Source organism: Coenobita brevimanus, chromosome 90, assembly GCF_032717465.1.
Source record: "Coenobita brevimanus isolate Jiangsu-jjx chromosome 90, ASM3271746v2, whole genome shotgun sequence".
In the NCBI taxonomy this organism is placed as follows: domain Eukaryota; kingdom Metazoa; phylum Arthropoda; class Malacostraca; order Decapoda; family Coenobitidae; genus Coenobita; species Coenobita brevimanus.
In genome coordinates, this window is record NC_137043.1 from 12573189 (window position 1) to 12592713 (window position 19525).

A 19525-nucleotide genomic window follows, 5' to 3' on the forward strand; every position below is an offset into this window, starting at 1 on the left:
ATTTTGCAACAAGTAGGAGGAAATAGTTGCCTCATGAAGACCATAAAACAAAGAGAGAAAAGTGGATGGGATATATTTGTACCTCGTAAAGTTGCTCTTAAAGTAAGGTGACAAGCTTTATTGGAGCTAAAAGCGGGACGCGCGGGCTCGTGCGTGTGTGTGTGTGTGTGTGTGTCTATATATAGATAAAGAAATAGATAGATAGATAGATATAGATACAGAGAGATGGATAGACAGATAGATAGATATAGATACTGATATAGATAGATAGATAGATAGATAGATAGACAGATAGATATTGACTAATATGACAGCGACCGCTGCTGCGCTACACCTCAAACTCAGGCTGCTAATCAAACACTAACGTCTCCTACAAACTCCGAACATACCGTACGGTACAGTGAATGGGTCCACCAAAGTTACCAGCTAGTGAGCATTACAGATTTTATATTAATAATTCGGTATTTCATTTGGTTAGGATTATACAGAATTTTTCTATTTCATCCTAATTTCATGAAAGAAGGTCATGTTATATCTAAGCAATAGTAAGTTTTTAAAAGCGGGACAATTAAGATGATTTGCTCAAAAAGCGGGACATTCTAGTCACAATTGAAAAAGCGGGTCGGACGTCAAAAAGCGGGACTGTCCCGCCTAAAAGCGCGATTCTGGTCACCGTATCTTAAAGCTGAATCACTTCATCCTTGCCTTTCCCTCAACCCTTTTAACCAAGTTTGATTTATATCGAATAAAAATTGCCGAGCTTGCCGTGCGACATTATCTTTTAACTTAGGGTAGAGAACAACAAAATCTGCCAGAAACCACTAAACTGTTCCACTGAGTTTGGCTGAAATCGTACCAAAGCTGTTTATGTTGTTCACACACACACACACACACACACACACACACACACACACACACACACACACAGGTGGTAGGTGGGAGCAACCATCATCCACTCACTTCATATAACGCAGCCTACTTGTTCCTTCATGTCTATCATTGTTTTTCCGTGTCTGTCCTCTCCTCTTATTTCTCCCATTCTTTCTGTCACTGTTTACTACTCATCTTTCTACTTGTGGTGGCTTTACACTGAGTGACCAGCCAAATGGTTCCTTGTAACTCAAAACTCCGTTTACAGCGCTGGGTGGTAACCATATAACCAAGTAGCGGGGTGACGTGGTGCCTGCTGTGGTGCCCATGTTAGTTGGTTGGAGAGATAATTGTTCCGTCCACCTAGGAACCAAACCTCCACACAAATTCCAGCACCTCACTGTGGCGAGGCACATGGTAACATCGGTTCATAGCAGAGGCTGGCTCTTCAGGGGCGGTTGCTTGCCTACGGTTGTTAGGTCTGCTCCACCAGACAGACTGGAGTAGTACAACAAAAACAACAACAACAATGACAACAATAACACACACACACACACACACACACACACACACACACACACACACACACGTACGTCCTTCATAACAAGACCTCTCTCTCGCCATCACGAGCGCTGGTGTAATGGAACGACCCTTACAGGCAGCGGTGTCTAAGTGTGGCATGGAGGCCGATGATGGACGGATATAATGAGAACATTTTCAGAGAAGTCGGGTAATCCTGCGGTACTGATTGTAGTCTGGTGGAAATGCACTAATAACAGATGTTTTAGTGTTGTTTGTGAGGGGGTGCAGAGGTTGCACCCTTGGGGATTTTTTTTTTTAATGTTGAAAGTCAAAATGGCCGCCAGCCCGTACAAGGAATATCAGTTAAGAGCTGTACTTTTGCATCTAATTATCATAGACACTTGATTTTTGTGTCAATGTTTATGTGTTTGTGGTCAAGGATTACGATAACAGGCTTTAAATTATGGAAAATCAAATCTAATATTATAATCCAGCATATGGTGAAATCCTATATCATAATCATTTATGCAAAATGTTTGTCATTGATATCTCACAGAGTACATCAATATTTAGTCAAATGCACATATTTAAGTTATTGATCCACACCAGTATATAGGCCTACAGACAGAGATATTAGTTTATTAAAAAACTACAAACATGCAACGAATCATTTAGTATCTGTGGGGAAGCTACATTGTGTACAGCACACGAGCACATGATCTTTGTGTTTGTAGAAATGTTCAGTGGTACATCTGAGGCATTTGTGAGTCGTTTTAACTTTACCATAGCTGTCATCATATTACAGTAGTTGGGGTCAGCAGGTGTCACGTCGATCAAAGGTTGGTATACAGCCTTGTTGCTGGCTTTGGTTGCCTGACCCTGCACTCTAGCACAGGCTGTATTGTAACCTCCAAACTCAGGTGTATTAGGAACAGAGATTGCATCAGCCACGAACTCAGAGTCAGTTTCTCTTGCTCTTTCGGTAAAAATCCTTTGCCTTGCTAGAGTTCTAAGAGCGAATGGAGACAGTGTTGCAGCATGATTGGGTGTCTCAGGCTTCTCTGGACTTTCATGCTGATGAACTGGTACATCTGGTAACACATTTTCAGAATTTCAGTCTTTTTGAGGCGTTTAATTGTGTTTGCTTCTGGTGTATTGAGTGAATCACCAGGTTGTTGTGGCTGTGTAAGAAGCATCACTAAGGCATGCATTGCCTTGATGTCATTTGGTTAAGAAATGTTGGCATCAAAGTTATCAGCTATCACTTGAATGAGACCAGCACTGCAGCTAGAGATACCCAGTTTCTCCCTCTTCTTGGTTGCCGCATGGTCTGCAGAGCTCTTGAACCGTAGGACCTCATTATATGAGGTAATGCCAAAGTCAGGTAGGAGTTCAATATTTGTTTTGTAATGGATGACAACCCCAAGAGCAATTTGCAGTTGTGTGGGCCTGTTAGTATCAGCACACGTTACTTTGTTGCCTGCTGTAGTTGCTCTTAGATTTTGCATCAAGCTTTGTTGATATGTGCGACAACAAATTAAAAAAATGTTTGACTACTAGTAGCCAGGGCATCACCTAGAGGTGTTTGTGTGTTATAGGAAGTTTTGTCCCTTTTGAGTTCTTTCGATTCCCTTGTAAATGCTTTGGCCACTCTCTCTGACTGTATTAATATCATATTCAGTGTTCATCACTAACTTCATGTGTTCTGTTGCTTCAGTCTTGAAGACCAAGATATTCGCAACACCAACACCTGCGAGAACTAGATATGGTGCTAGGTTCTCTGATAATTAATAGTCGACGAGACAAAGATTCCCCACCATAGGATTTGTATAATTCCTCCGGCTCGACAGCATTCTACACATGAGACTTGTCTGCCAGCATACACTCAGACGCCTTAATAAAGGCATCATCGTCATGAGTGTCGCTTTCACGTGGAAAGTTTCCTAGGTTACTTTTAAATATTAGCAAACAATCTCTGTAATACATAGCATCCGCTTCATGCAAGTCACTAACGGCTCCCTGAACTTCCAGCCTCACTTGGTTACCCCATTCATCATTCCTCCGGTCACATGTGTCAAGGATGACATCTTTGAAGGTTTTTTGTGTCTTTCCTCGGGTCTGCAATGCGGCAATAACTGACTGCCCGCCATCGATCAGGGTGTCGAGGATCCAACTCTTCACACCTTTTACCACATAGAAAACATTGTTCCTTGAAAATGAAAATGTCTTGTTCAGATCGATGACTACGTTTTGATGGTGGCGCTTCATTATATTATTATAACTCTTTGGAGGACCTTGGCACCTGACATAATATTTTGATGTATTATCAAAATGTGGCACCGATATTTTGAATCCGGGTCCTGTGATAATTGTTCATGCAAACTGTCACCTCTATGGATGCTAGCTATTCTCAGTCGGTTTAAGCCAACATATCCGCCACCCCCTCTGCTGCTGCAATTTATGAAATCCTTCAAATAACACTCATGGTTGTCCATCCTGCGTCATCAGAAATAAATAAAAAGATATGTGCATTTAGGGACTGATGGAAGAAATTGTGTGATTAAATATGCTTATAAATTCTCTAGATCTGTAGAATGCTACACTGTACCGCAATTTTACATACATTTTGTATTCATTGACCACAAAAACATAAATATTGACAAATCAAGTCTCAATGGCAACTGGAAAAAGAGTGATAGCTGATTATAACTTTTTCTGAAATACCCTTGCGGCCATAACGGATTTTCAAAAAAAAAAAAAAAAAAAAAATCCCCAAGGGTGCAACCTCTGCACCCTGTTGTTACTAGTACAGTGTTATCTACCCTGAAAAAGCAATAAAACATATGTTAACGAGTATATCCCAAAACAAGGTTCTACCAAGAAATCTCATTCTGCCACGGGGCTATTGTGGTAATCATATATTAAAATTTCTTACAGTGAACTTTGATGAAAGAAAAAGAATATAAGAGAAGTTGTAGTAGGTTGTATATGCATTCGGGGATTCCAAGTAATCCCTCCTTCAAAAAAAATCGTCTGTGAAATTGTTTTCATGTTTCATTTATTTTTTATTTTTTCCTGAACGCTAAAAAATGGTAATGATTAAGGCTTGAGAGTCAGTGCTGTTCTCATTTCCTTCAGTAAATCGTCAGGCCATAGAAAGTAAAAGAATGTCAACAAACTGAAGATCATAATAAGGCACTGTACTAACCCCTCCAGTACAAGAAATCTTTTGTGATTTGAGTCAAATCGCCATATGATTAAATACAAACAAATTGTGATTGAAAAATCCCCTGCAGGTAGCAAAAATAAAATACAAGTTATCAGTTCTAAGAAAGGAGTAAATGGAGACTTGTAAAGACTTTTCCATTATCAGGAAGGGGGTTAAGAGGAGGAACTCTCTTCCTTCTAAGCTGAATGGCTTACTGAGGCGAAGGTATGCTTCCTAGAGAGTGCTGTTCCAGTTCTTAAACTGCCAATGTGTAGCTGTTAGTAGAAGTTTTGGTCGTCTGTTCTCGAAAATACTTTTCAAACTCCTTGTATTACTTTTGCCCCAAGTATACAAGTAGATAGAAAAAAAAAGTTACAGTCCTCTCATTCTACAGTAATATGGCACTTTTCATATTAGTAAGAGGATTTTCAGTATTTTATTCCTGTATAATCAGTTGAGGAGTATAATCCCCCTCAACTGTTTCAGACTTGCTATATGCCTAGCCACGGATAGAGCTGAAATTATGTGAATCTAGTGACACATTTTCATCAACCATCATTTTTTAACAGCAAAGCAGAAAGAAAAAAAAAAAAAAACAGTAAATCCTCTTTCCCAGTTTGTCTAACTTGGTGCACAAATTATTTCATGCATGAGATTAAAACTCTATTGATTTTTTTTTTTTTTCCGGAGTGGGAGGGGTATTCTTGCTATTACCAATTGATATTATTCAGCTTAAAAGGCCTTTCAGTTCGTGAAGCAGTTCACAAAGGGGTTATCTTTTATCTATATATATATATATATATATATCTCTATATATATATATATATATATATATATATATATATATATATCATCAGCCGTTTGAGTGTCCACTGCAGGACCGGCCTATCCCGACCGAAGTGTGGACGATTCAGCCAATGTATCTTTACCAAGTGGCTTAGGCTGTCTGGTAGAGAGTGTATGTAGGGTGAGAAGTGCTTGTAAGTTCATTTGAAATGTTGGAGTGGCTTTGGATGTGTGTGTAGTCTGTGAACCGAGTATAATCGGCCCGCGCAAGCCGACTGGGTGCAAGCATACTTTATAGTAAGCGACACTGGTTCAACCACAGCACCCCTTGTGTCCGCCAATGCAGTACGTGGCCGGGTGAACACTCCCAAAGTTTATTACCCTGGCGGGGCGCGAACCCTGGCTCACCCCAGTACGAGACTCACACTCTACCACTGTATATATATATATATATATATATATATATATATATATATATATATAAAATGTGTGTGTGTGTGTGTGTGTGTGTGTGTTTCAGTTTATAATGTCTCTCCTAAGCTTAAGATAATCGTCTGCAAATATCAATAATAGAAAAGAGGCTGGAAGAGGAGGAGGAGGAGAAGGACAGGAGAGCCAGTTATCAGTATGCCCAGCTGGATCTTGGGTAGAAACTCCGGGATAATCTAATTTCCGAGAGCGTGTTGAGCCTCGTCTTGTGGTAAATGAAGGTAGACGGAAGGGAAGGGAAGGAAAGGGAAGAGAAGGGAAGGAAAGGGAAGGAAGGGAAGGAAAGAAGAGAGAACATGTATTTTTACACAGGAAAAATCATCAGAGAAATTACCAATATGCCGTGAATCGAACCCGGGACGCTCAGGTGAGAGCCAGGCAGCATACCACTACTCCATGACCAGGTAAAAGTTAACTCACGTTGTCACAATCTTGTAACCAACGTCCCTCCGCCCCCCACTGTGGGCCTGAAGAGGGTGAGTTAACCCCTTGGCACTCGGACGTTGGTTACAAGATTGTGACAACGTAAATTAACTTTTACCTGGTCGTGGTGTAATGTTATGCTGCCTGGCTCTCTCACCTGAGAATCCCGGGTTCGATTCCCGGCATATTGGTAATTTCTCTGATGATTTTTCCTGAGTAAAAATACAGGTTCTCTCTTCATTCTGACTTGCCGTAAGTGCTTAGGATAGATTAAAAGCATCTACTTGCCCGAGTGCCAGGGGGTTAACTCACCCTCTTCAGGCCCACAGTGGGGGGCGGAGGGACGTTGGTTACAAGATTGTGACAACGTGAGTTATCATCTATATGGTTGTGGTGTAGTGGTCTGCTGCCTGGCTTTCACCTGAGAATCCTGGGTTCGATTCCCGGCATATTGGTAATTTCTCTGAAGGGAAGGAAAAGTAAGGAAAGTGAAGGAAGAGAAGGGAAGCAGGGTGTGGGTGAACGGGATTGGTAAAACAGAAGAACAAATGAAGTAAAAATTATGGAGGAAAAGTTCGTGAATCAGGAAGAGAAATACAGTTGGCAAGGCGGAAGGAAGAATCAGAGGGTTTCTATGAATTGGACGTGCTCGTGAGGGAAAATGAGTTCCCTTGGTACGACGAAACGAAAGAGGGGTAAATGAAATGATAAGGAGCCTATATTAATATGAGAGAGGTAGAATGAAACTGTCGGCATTAAGATGAGAGAGTAACGCAGGGATCTATATACCTGAAAATTTACAAACTTTGCCATTACTGTCTGTACTTTGCCATTACTGTCTGCTACCGTTCATATACTTCTCATCAGACAACAAGATGGTCTGACTGCGGAGATAAAACTTTCATAAATTACGGTGCGTTGTAAGGGGACAGGTGTGAGAATGAGGTGAGTGATAGGCTTGGTTTTTACCACGGGATTAATGTGTGTGGAATGCTGCAAACCATAAGTTACCTCAGTTACTGGTGTATGGCATCTACAAGACGTGGTGTATGGGTGAAGGGAGTGGATCGCAACTAAAAGCACAGTATCCCTCCATATGCTCGACATACAATTAACGTATATTCATCGGTCTTACTCTTCTTAGCAGACTCTCTCTCTCTCTCTCTCTCTCTCTCCACCTTTGGACCCTATCTTCACTACCCTCATAATTAAACATAAGTTCTCTATCACTTTTCCAGGTTCCATCTCGTTCTCTCTGTAACGTCCTCCTTCATCGTAAATTCTACACCCACTCCCCTAACTCTTCCTTCTCTTTTTTACGCTTCCGTATTACTCCTCCTTCAATTCTTTACTTGGTCGTTATGGGATTTCTTTTCATTATTTTAATTTATTTATCCAAGAGAGAGAGAGAGAGAGAGAGAGAGAGAGAGAGAGAGAGAGAGAGAGAGATCTTTTACTGCGTTTTTCGGAATAGCGGAACCGTACATCACTCACTTAAAGACCGCCTTCGGCGGCCTCTGCTCAATGTCAAGCAACAAACCAACAAACATACATAAATCGGATCTTTAAAATATATAGATGATACAGTACCATTATACTAAACAATTTTATGAGTATGAGGAGGGAGGAAGGAGAGGCGAGACAGTGATATCATAAGAAACACGTCACTCTTCTCTCTTGTCATGCTGGTAATTTCAGCGTCGGACCAAGGGTGAATCCATCCCCTCAGCACTTTAAAAAAAAAAAAAAAAAAGTCATATCTTGGGAATCGGTGGCCCGATTGGCCTCGAAATTTTTTTTATTCTTGATGTTAGAGCATTTTAATGGTACTTTGCTCTAACAAAATTTGCTCTACATGAGCCGTTTTTGCTGCGTTACGGCAACAAACCAAGAAATAAAGAGAAATCGGATCTTTATAATATAGATAATCGTGTTTTTTGCACGAAATTGTCGGTCTCTTTATATCAAAAGAGGGCCTTATTTTTTTTTTTTTTATCATAACGTGTTTATTACACAAATACTTCTTCCGTTAATCAGATATTTACCACTTTTTCCCTCGCTGACCATTGGGAAGTGGAAATAGAATGTTGAAGCAGACTAGTATTTGATGGCTATTTGAGGACAGTACTTAATTATCAAGATAGTCTGTAAAGTGCATACGTCTATCATGTTGTATGGCCTCCGTCATAAAAGCACCAATAAAGCAATTTTTGACACCTGTATGGTGAATGAAATGGAGATCAAATGATAGATTCAGCCACTGACTTATATCACTGTTGTCCTTATATCATGTGTCCTTTCAGCATGTCTAACTAAATGGAAGCTTCAGCATTTGATGAGTGGATTTGTGAATATTTCTTTTAAAACAGTGTACACAGGACAACACTATATTCGTACACGTAAGTTATATTTTATTTTAACCCTGCCATGAAACGGTAACCAAAAGAACACATCTACGCCTGATTATCTCCACTGAAGTATCCTGCTGCACTGCCAAAGGGCACATTTTGTCTTGCCTCTTTCAACTTGACGAATTTCTGCTGGTTGACTGGCGTTCCTGACCTTGATATAAGCTGCATTCTGCAGTTTCTGAAGTACCTCCATGAAGACAAATATATCAGGTTGCGCTGTGTAAAAGTTCTCATTGAAAAGAGCTCGGAAGCATTCTGTACCCGCTCCGCTTTACTTATTGTATGTTGACACTCACTTTTCAGGCATGAACGTGATACTGAATATGCGCTTTTGTTGTTTTCAGATGATACTGTGTTGTTGAGTGAAGACGAAGGGGAGCTGCAAGGCTTGGTGGATGAGTTTGGGAGAGTGTGTACGAAACGGAATCTAAAGATGAATGTAGGGAAGAGTAAAGTGATGGTCTTTGAGAAAGGTGAAGTCAGTGAATGTACAGCGAGGTTGGATGGTGAGGAATTGGAAAATGTGAGTACGTTTAAGTACGTGGGTAGTGTGATGAGTAAGGATGGAGGTTTGGAGGGTGAAGTGCTTGAAAGGGTACAGCAGGGAAGAAAGGTTGCTGGTTCTTTGAAAGCAGTGATAAGAAACAGGGAAGTGAGCATGGAAGTGAAAAAGTTACTACATGACAGTACTGTGAAACCAACTCTAACGTATGGAAGTGAAGCTTGGACGTTGATGGAAGGACACAAGTCAAGAGTGAGAGCAGTGGAAATGAGTTATTTAAGAGGAGCCTGTGGAGTCACATGGAGAGACAGGCTGACGAATGAGGATATAAAGGAGCGTTGTGGTGTAGATGTGGATGTGACAGGAAGCGTTATGAGGAACACACTGAGGTGGTTTGGCCATGTGGAGAGGATGGAGGGTGAAAGACTGACGAAGAGAGTGTATGTGAGTGAGGTGGAGGGGGGAAGAGGGAGGGGGAAGCCGAGGATGAGATGGAGGGATGGGGTGGAGAGGTATATGAGAGAGGGGTGTGTGAGTTGGGAGCAGGGGAATGAAATGGCAGGGGACAGGGCGACTTGGAGGCGATTTGTTTGTGGGTACCCCAAACGGGATTGAGGCGTCTGGCAATAGATAGATAGATAGATAAATTTCTTACACTTCACTGTGTTTCCTAAACATATCTATCATTTGACACCATACCCTTTGGCCTTCTTAAAATAGTGACGGTTGGGAGTAAAGTAAGGACGCAAGCATATACTGTACACGACAGGATCCAAGAAATGCGACTGAAATATAATACTATGGATTGCCCCCACCCAATTAACCCTCTATTCCTTCTACGATCAGTATCCATTCAGTCCACGCCACCATCACTTTCTCTGGGTCATAATGACAGCGAGTGTATCCAAACTGCCTCACGAACCTCTTACAATCACACTTGCTGGTATAGAAGTCTCTTCTTAACCAAAACTAACCGTTCGTCTTGCAGTTAACCAAAACTAACTAGTTCGTCTTGCAATTCGTTCAGCAGCGAGGACAAACACACGGATGCTTGAGAGCTGCATGGCAATTCACCCAGGCAGTCTCCCTGGGAACATCTCATTTGCTCTACCGGACTTGAATAGTCATAGTTTGATCCCCAGCTTTTATGCTCAGCTGAGACAAGTTACACCTGGGATTATGAGGGAACAGTCAGACCTGCAAAACAGTATGCACCTCCTGTCTTATTCTTCTCTGAATCTTGCTTTGAACTCCATGAAACGATCACTTCAGCAGCCCTTCAGGTGGATATATCTGCCTCTGCTACAAGTCACTTGATGCTGTGACAGTAGCTCTTCACTCTCTGATGCATCACCGGGATCCTGAAGCCCACACGCTGCCCTAGACTGCACTGTATCCCTGAAGAAATCGATGCAGCAGCGAAAAGACGGAGACATTACACCCTCACAATCTTTACATAGCCCCATGTAGCAAATTTCGTTATCCATCCACTCGCACCTTCACAATATATCCACACACACACACACACACACACACACACACACACACACACACACACACACACACACACACACACACACACACACACACACACACACACACACACACACACACACACACACACACACACACACATTTATTACCCGAATTCAGAGAGTTTAGTGTTTGTTAGATGCCACCCTCACTGGACCGGGACAACTTGTAACCACATTTAAATTTAACCTTTTCTGTGACAAAATGGAGCAGCTTCTCCAGTGTTGTCAGAACACCGACGGCACACTTAAAACACACACACACACACACACACACACACACACACACACACACACACACACACACACACACACACACACACACACACACACGTGCATTCAGAGTCCATTCCTCTGCCAAGGCAGCACCCTCCCCTATTTAATGTGCTTCATGACCTTAACGTTAACCTTTGGCCCTTTTTGCCAAGAAATTAATTAACAGTTCTTCACAAGCACCTCACTTTCTTTGGAGGTGGAGGGGTCATTCCTTCCAATGCATTTTTCCATTAAATTGCCAACAGGCAGACATGCTCAGAGTCACACACAGCGATAAAAACAAACCGAGCCCAAAACATAACCTTCTTGGCAATATTACCCCGTCAGCTCCTAGTAATTAACCGGGTCGGTCAGGATCACCTGATGGTCGTGATCGTCAGCTTTTACCCTCCCAGAAGGGAGCTGAGAGCTCATATAGTCCGATCTAAGGGCAAGGCTGTGACCTTCACACACGCACACACCCGTCCCTTTGCTCAAGGGGAACAGTAACCACCAATCTCGTCAGTGAAACTTTCGCAACCTAAGGGAGGCGCGAACTCCCGTCTTCCAGATGGCAAGCGAGAACGTTACCACTGAGCCAGCGAGTGTTTGAAAAAGGATGCAATTAGGCATTCTCAAAGATTAATTAAGGTCGGGAAGGCACCCAAGAGTACAGCGGGCAATTTAGAAGCGTGAGCACACCAGTACATAACGTTGCTATTAATCGTACTGTTGTTTCAATGTCAGATTCGGTTGTAACTGCATCCCGTTTTAATTATCCACTGATATCTTCAAATATACTTCTTAATGCACCAACATCGTTATTAGGTCTGTACTTACCTACTGTCGACTATTAATATAATATTCATGATATTAATTCCATTGCTCTAGGAGTATCTTAACCACTAAGCTAATTTCATGTGATTTACCCTAAAGAGTTTATTTCTCCCCTGAACTGGTGGCATGTTATACACTAGCTTAAATTCTCATAAAAAGATCAGTTTGTAATAGTGGGAAGCGTCTGAACCAAACTATCTTTTCCATACACGCGTTGCCTATTTACGATTCTCCTCAGTTCTTTAGGTATATACATATTAAATTTCCAAATGTGTCATGATTTCACAGAATGCATAGCTTTGACAGAATGAATACTTTACAATATATTTAGACTCTTTAATTCTGAGACTGAAAAGCTGAAGTTCAAATGAGGTGTCAGTGTTTTGTTGATTTTGATTATATTATTATTATTTACTAATGTCCCTCATATGTGTCTGAAACTTTATATATTCTTTCTGACTTCAACTTTCTCTGGCTTTTATGAGTTACTTTTTTCACCGTACCATTTTTCACAGTCCTATTAAATTAGCCTTTAATCACCTGTTATCTTCTTAATTTTTTTTGAAGTTTTAGATAGTCCTTCTGACATTGTGTCAAGATTCAACAATTTATCATTCATTCCCAATCCTTATCTTCTTTCTCCCCTCTCGTCCATACCTTACCTATTATCTTTTTTCCCAAGTTAAAGGCTCCCTATGTAATCCTCCACCCTTCAGCAATGGCAGATTCTTCGGGTTTATCCTTCATTTCCCGGTCATTTGATCCTTCGCTCTTCCCTCTCCTGTCGTCCCTGTCTTGCATGTCGGCAGAGCAATGGATCATCCTGCGCTTCTTTACTTAAATCTCCCACGCTTCATAATTTCATTTTTATTGTAGCAGAGTTCCCTTTATGTGCCTGGGTCTCTGTCGTGCGTGCATACACTCACATCTGCAGGAAAGAGAGTATTAAGAATTATGTCTCTGTTGCTTTCGTTGTGCCTGATGATTAAAAACAGTTAATATTGCTTATTTAAGATGTATTGTTTGGAATTTTTAGATGTCACATGTTATTATTTGCAGTCTATATGGTGTTTATGAGAGTGTTGAGATGCTTATGCTACCGTGATGGGTTATTTATTGTCTGAATTTTTAATATTAGCCACAATATATTATTACACCTAAGCACGCGAAGCAAGAACATGGTAATGTTTTACTCTACCCAGTTTGATCCTGACATTGATACTTATGTGAGCCAAATGGCAGATATTTTGTACAGGTGTGCTAGGGCCAGTCGGTGTGCTCAGGAGACTGTGCCAGAGGATGTCACAGTGAGCAGGTGGGAGAGACTTTTCAATGATATGGATGAAAGGCGTATGTTGAAAGCTATAGACTGGCGTGGGGAGTATAGAGATGATAGTGATGATTATGACGGTAATAAAAAACCCACAGATGAGGATTTCAAAGCATTTTTTGAGGAAGTACAGTATATAACCCACATGATGCTGAACCTATAGTACCTACTGAGTTTGATACAAATGTAACCATACCAGCTCTTGAGGATGACATAGAATTTGGTGCGGTTGTGCGAGAAATACATAGATTAAAGCAAGATAAAGCGTGTGGGCCTGATGGGATAAGCCCAGGAATTACAAAGTTTTTACCAGACCGGTGGATAAACTTTATATTAGCGTTGTTTAATGCAGTCTTTTCCTCTGGCTCTTATCCCACATCCTGGCAGTTGGCCCGTATGGTCACGATATTTAAGAAAGGTAACAGATCATTACCCAAGAATTACCGTGGTATAAATATTATAAATTGTTTGGCAAAGCTGTATGACATGGTGCTATCAACTCGGTTAATTATGTGGTTTTTTCCGTATCGGGAGCAGGCAGGGAGTCAGGAGGGCCGGGGCTGCATTGAACATGTTGTGGCACTTAGACTGTTAATTGATTTGGCCCACAGGAGAAAGCATAAGTTATTTGTTTGCTTTGTCGATTTTTCAGTGGCATACGACCGGGTCCCTTGTGCTAAATTGTTTCGCATGTTACGTGAGTTGGGGTGCGGGTCGCGAATGTTAGTGGCGCTGGTGGCGATATGCGGGGTTACTTTGAGCATTATTGGGACAGCCGTTGTGACATCCAGGATCGGCGTCAGACAGGGGTCCCCAGCATCTTGTTTATTGTTTATCATTTTTGTAAACAGCATGATTAAGTTGATAAAGTCCAATTGTGGGCCAGATGGTTTTTTACAGTGGCTTTATCTCCTTGTCCTTATGGACGATACTGTTCTTCTCTCGACAACCCGACGCGGGATGGAACATAAACTTACATTTCTGAATCAGTTCTGTGTAAATAATGGCATGGTTGTGAATAATATTAAGACCATAGCAATCCATGCGTCAGTGGGCGATCGTAAGCCATTCTGCGTTGGTGAGATGGTCGTGCAGTGGTGTGACAGGTATGTGTATCTGGGCAGCCTGTTCACAAACGACGGCACCCTGTCGTCCGCCATTACCGCCCACGCACAAGCAAAAATGTGCCACATTCTGAAATTTGTGTCATTTTTGGAAAAGAATATAGACATACCATTTTATGTTAAAAAGAAAATGTTTGAAGCAGCCTTAGTGTCAACCATCCTATATGGGTGTGAGTCCTGGTTCAATGGGAACTTGAAGCCAATGGAAAAATTGTATAACTGGGGTATTAAACAGCTGCTGGGAGCTCGTATGACGTCGTGCACGGACGTTTGTTACGTGGAACTCGGGTGCCCGCCACTGAAATCTTTAGTACTAGCAAGGCAGAGGAAGCTTTTCCAGCGACTGTGGGGGGAGAGGCGCGGTATGCCCGATGACCCGTGGATGCACGCCGTCAGGCTGACCATGGCGGCTAACACACCAACAAGTAAACACATTAAGAGTTTAATTAATAATTCTGTTGATGATGTTCAAGTCGGCATTGAATCTTTAAAGCAATCAATTTCTAACTCTACATCTTCTAGAAGGCTAATTTATAATGTGTTGAATCCTACCTTAATGGTTCACGAGATCTATAAATGTCGCGGTAAAACTAGTGAGGTACACAGAATGGCATTTAGTTGGCTGCGGGCAATCAGTCACAATCTGGCGATTGAGACGGGCCGTTGGAATCGGCTTGAACGGGGACATCTCCCGGTAGCAGAGCGGCTCTGTCCATGTGGTGCTGTTCAAACAGAGTTGCATGTACTGGAGGTGTGTCCACTGACTCAGCACATACGTACAAGATATAACTTTACTTCCTGGAGTCAAATCGTTGGTGACGATGCTCAGTTTCCTATTGAGGAAATAGTATAAGGTCCTTTCCTGTTCTGGCTAGTGTGTACTATAATGTTTATCATAACCTATGTTATTTTAAGTGTATTTAATTCATTTTGTATGCTCTTATTCTAACCATGATATATCATTGGGATTTTTTTTTTTTCCTTATAAACGTGATTGGTCAAATTGTAGTTACGTTTCTAATCAGACGTGTTATGATTTCCATCTTTCATTAAGGCAATACAGATGCACTGATCAACCCTTCAATACTTCTCTTGTTTTGTGGACCATAATTGTTTGCTAATATCTGATGTTCTGTTTATCATGTTAAGGTTTATTGTTGTTTGAAATCCTGTATGTGTAACTGGATATTGTGGTCAATACTTACATACTTACTTACTTACTTACTTACTGTGTGGGGGGGGGGAGCGGGGGACAGGAGTAAAGTAATACATTGTGTGGACTGGTACCCGTATTGTTGGTTGAAGAGGTTTGATAAACTTTCTTCGAGCAAACAAACAAGAACAACAAGAACAACAGTAAGGTAGGTATTCAACACTCTCATAATATGTCTGGCGTCTCATGGCGCAGAAAATAACAGATTAAAACTAAAGTAAATAAGCAAATTGTAGAAAACATTGTGCCTGCTACTAAGACTCAAATAAATCAACGGAACATCAGGAACGAAAGTCAATCAACGCCTTCGCTACCTGGACCGGTAAGCGTCCAATGTACTCATACAGCAGGGAAATTTGCCAGAGAACTGTATTTGCCTCCGTCTGGCTAAACAAACACGCTCTGGCCACTCTATTTCATTCTGCAAACTCCCGAGCCTCGCTGATCCACTGGCCTCTCGCATTTTCTCAGTACCTCAAAAAGATTCACTTGGCATACTGCTGCTTGCCTGCTTGACCTTCTGGCTGACTGGATGGTAAGGTGATAAACTGACTGACTTAGTAACTTTCAGTGTGAATGAATAACAGGTTTGTTGCTGACTGACAGGCTCAGTCTGTGACTGACTGGATGGTAGGCCGATCAGTGAACTGTCCTATTTGCTAAACGAAACTGTCTTGTAACATCAAGCATAAACCAGTTACCTGGTAGGATGTTGAGAAATCGTCTCTGGTGTCTGTCAGCCTTTCTGGAAGTCAGTATCAGTGTTTCACTTTTCATGCCTGCATGAACCAGGTTTAAGCTTTGGTTTTATCTATCTATCTATCTATCTATAGCCCGACGCCCGCAGACAAAACGCCTCCAAGTCACTCTGTCACCCACCTTTTGACTACCCTCCCACCAGCTCACCCCCCCCTCCCTCATATACCTCTCAACTCCATCCCTCCACTTCATCCTCGGTCTACCCCTCCCTCTCCCTCCCTCCACCTCACCTACATACACCCTCTTAGTCAGTCTTTCATTCTCCATTCTCTCCACATGTCCAAACCACCTCAGTGTATTTCTCCTAATCTTCTCAACCACATCCACATCTACCCCACAACGTTCCTTCACTTCTTCATTCGTCAACCTGTCCCTCCACGTCACTCCACATGCTCCTCTCAAGTAACTCATTTCCACTGCTCTCACTCTTGACTTGTTCCCCTCTTGCAAGGTCCACGCCTCGCTTCCATGCGTCAGGGTAGGGATCACAATACCATCACGCAGTGCCTTCTTAACTTCCATACTCACCTCCCTATTTCTCATCACTGCTTTCAGTGTACCAACAACCTTCCTTCCCTGCTGTACCCTTTCACGTACTTCATCCCCCAAAGTTCCATCCTTACTCATCACACTACCCAAGTACTTGAATGCACTCACATTCTCCATATCCTCACCATCCAACCTCACTGCACACTCTGTGACTTCATACCTCTCAAACACCATAACTTTACTTTTGTTTACATTAACTTTCAGCTTCCTCCTCCTACACACTGTCCCAAATTTATTCACCAAACCTTGCAACTCCCATTCATCTTCACTCAAGAATACTGTATCATCAGCAAACAGCAACACCGGAAGCTTCCAAATCTCACCCTCATTCATTAGGGCCAGCCCCACATCCACTGCCCTACCTTGCACCTCCTTTACAACCCCATCCATATATATATTAAACAGCCATGGAGACATCACACACCCCTGTTTCAGTCCCACATTGAGATAAAAAAACTCACTCAGCTCACCATCCACTCGCACCGTAGCCCTAGCTCCCTCGTACATACTCTTCACAGCACTCAACAATTTCCCCTCCACTCCATATATTCTTAATACCTTCCACATACCTTGCCTATCTATTCTGTCATAAGCTTTCTCCAAGTCCATGAAGGCAGCATACACTTTCCTTCCCTTCTCTAGATACTTCTCCACTAAACATCTTAGAACAAATATCTGATCTACACACCCTTTTCCCTTCCTAAATCCCCCTTGTTCTTCTCCAACTAGCTCCTCTGTCATGCCTAACCCTATCAATGAGTATTCTACCATATATTTTACCAGTCACACTAAGAAGGTTACCACATACTTTTATACAGTATGTAAATTGTCATCGATTTCTGAGAGTAATTTTGAGAGGCGAACAGGAGTCAGAGATGGTCAAACATTTGTCATTTGCACGATCTACATAACTCTGATTAACGCCTTAGACAAATTATGTCTGTATAACCAAAGTGTTATAAGTGTCTCGTGAAATGTAGCAGTAGATAGTGTGGATTCTGTTGCATGAGTATAATGAAATATTTTTCATGCCAAGGTGACGTTCAGCTGATGCATCTTCACCGAATGCAAATGACGAGTATAAACTATTGCGTATCCTACTTTCCTAACATATTATGATGGTTAAAGGTGAATGACTACACACAGTATGTTATATTCTACAGAACTGACTGCATTTGTAACATATGCGTGGCCTACATCACTGTCAGTCATCATCATCATCATCATCATCATCATCATCATCATCATCATCCGGACCTCCTTTCCCACCCAAGGGCAGGGTGAGGAGTAACAATGTCCAGACAGCACAAACTTGCCCAATCCAAATAGGCCACACTTCCATTCACTCATCATTCAAGCCCCCGGAATCCTGGCTCTACCGGATACGCCAAAAACATTCACTACATTCTGCAGCTTCACACAAACGTATCCGATTGAGTCAATCAGTAGTGTTGTCGTTTAATATTCACAAAAGTCATCCCTTCCATCTCGTGTGTTGAGTATTTAGCTAAATGAAGCAGCTACACTGCTGGTTCAGTACCGGATTGGCTGGGAGGTTAGCTAAGGTGACCCGTTGTCAAGAAAGGACACAGCAGGGTATCCTCTAACTGACTTGGTTGTCTCCTGAAATCCAGGTCCCATCAGTACTGCGCGGTACATACGCAAGCATTAATTTCTCCCCACCCCCCTAGTAGCCGGAGTCAAGGCCAGAGACGGCCGGGCGATCGGACACCCCACACCCACCGCCTACCCCAAGCCGAGTGTAAACGTTGTTGGATACATGTGGGTCAGTCGTATACATAATGACTTTGTTTCACTGTTGCAACAAGAGGTCGGAATTTTCGTTAAAGCAGAGTGGTTGTAGTTCGTCAAAACCGATCCCTGATTCGTTTTCTTAATGGAATAATAACAGGAACATAAACCCTACGTGTTTATTGTGTAAGGCTTAAATTGTCACGTTAATGTGAATTAATGGACGTCCAAAACTACACATAACCTGTGTTAACGATAAACAACCGTTTGTCCTTATAACACAAGGTCCAACTTACAGTGTGTGTATGTAACTAGCTTACAACAGAATGAAATGATTGGTAGGTATACCGAAGTATTGTATGTCATTGATATGTTAGTGCTTAATACAGAGGTGTATGATAATATAATATGATCAGTACCTGACGGATCAGTTCATCGTTATCTTAGTGTATGTTGGTTAACAAAGCGTGGGAGTGGGGGACGACAGGGTAACATGGCGTGTGGTGGAGACAGGAACCCAGAAAAAAGGGTGGTGGTGGTGGGAGAGAGAATGGCGGTGATAAGTCATCATATCTTTCAACAGATGTTGTTTACTGTGCTATACTTATCTGTAACATTATAATGTAGAACGTAAGTATAATTAACACATAATACATTGTAGGTCTTCTTTCACTTTCGTGCCTTTCTTATATCTATACAGTTATGTTCTGGATAACAGCACATTATTACACATTGAATGACTCTATATACTTACCACTACTGGTTCTGATTATCTATAAAATCAGTCATGACACATTGTAACATCAGCAGCTTTGGCCGTTCCACATGTATCCAACACCGTATACACTGAGGTTGGGGAGGGGCAGTGGGTGTGGGGTGTTCGATCACCCGGTCGTCACTGGCTGCACCTCCGGCTATTGGGGGAGGGGGAGAAATTAGTGCTTTCAGGTGTACATAATAAAA